Raw genomic sequence first — 1018 nt, 5'->3', positions numbered from 1 at the left:
TTTGTGTAGTGGCACGGCTCTTAATGGCTTCTTGGTGTGTTCTCGAGGGACGGCTTTTCCTCGGCTTACAGACACCCGCGTCCCGGGCTGTCACCGTCCCTCCTATACCGTGTCCACAGCCTCTGGACACTGGAGAGCCAGTGACAGGAGACCTGGACATGCAAGTATTGCTCGCACGGCTTTGCCCTATCCACGTTGAATGCTTCTGATGCCCGTCTTCGTACGTAGCTTTATCCTAAACATTCCTTTAATTTTGTTAGTGCATTTTGAAATAAAAACTATTTAAAAAATCTCTCTCTTCGATCCAGAATCTCAAGTACCTCCAGCTTCATTCAACAGGTTTGTCTAATGTTTGTGCCTCAGGGACCCAAAGATGCGGGAAGAGGGTCCCGTGCCCTCTTGGCGCTGTGCAGGGAAGACAGGCAGCTACATGGATGACCGACGGTGCGTGTGCACGGGGATGTCTCACACACCTGTCCTGTGAGGTGCTCGCTGGCGTTTCAGACACGCAGAAACACGTCCCCAAGCCGGACACCAGGGCCGCAGCAACTCTGGGGCTCGTGTTTGTGGCTCTGCAGAATTTTGCTGCCATGTTATTGGTATTCCTATCAGGATGTTATGTAGCCTTATCATGTAGAACTATGATATTTGCATTAAAATGGAAAATGAAAATATTGTCCAAATAGGAAGGTGGCCAAATCCTGTCTTCTATTATATGTGGATTCGGTTCAGTCCTGAGGGGTAGCCTGTAAAAAACCCGGGAACAGCCACATGCCCGTAAAATCCACACTGATCCCGAAGCAGCTGCCGCCGGCGCCCTCAGGGAAGGGGTGAGCCACCTACAGGATCGACTGAGGATCAGATTCAAAACCGTGTTGCTCCTTATCCAGCTGATAATTTAAGCACAGGCAGCCTGAAGACACAGGGAAAGGTCAGGTGGTTGGGTAGATCTGTGCCCGGTTCCGTCAGCCGAAAGCTGAGCCAGCTTTTGATCTGCAAGGAACGACCACGCATGCGT

The sequence above is a fragment of the Equus przewalskii genome, chromosome 3 (genome assembly GCF_037783145.1).
Source record: "Equus przewalskii isolate Varuska chromosome 3, EquPr2, whole genome shotgun sequence".
Lineage (NCBI taxonomy): Eukaryota > Metazoa > Chordata > Mammalia > Perissodactyla > Equidae > Equus > Equus przewalskii.
This window is presented reverse-complemented; position numbering follows the sequence as displayed.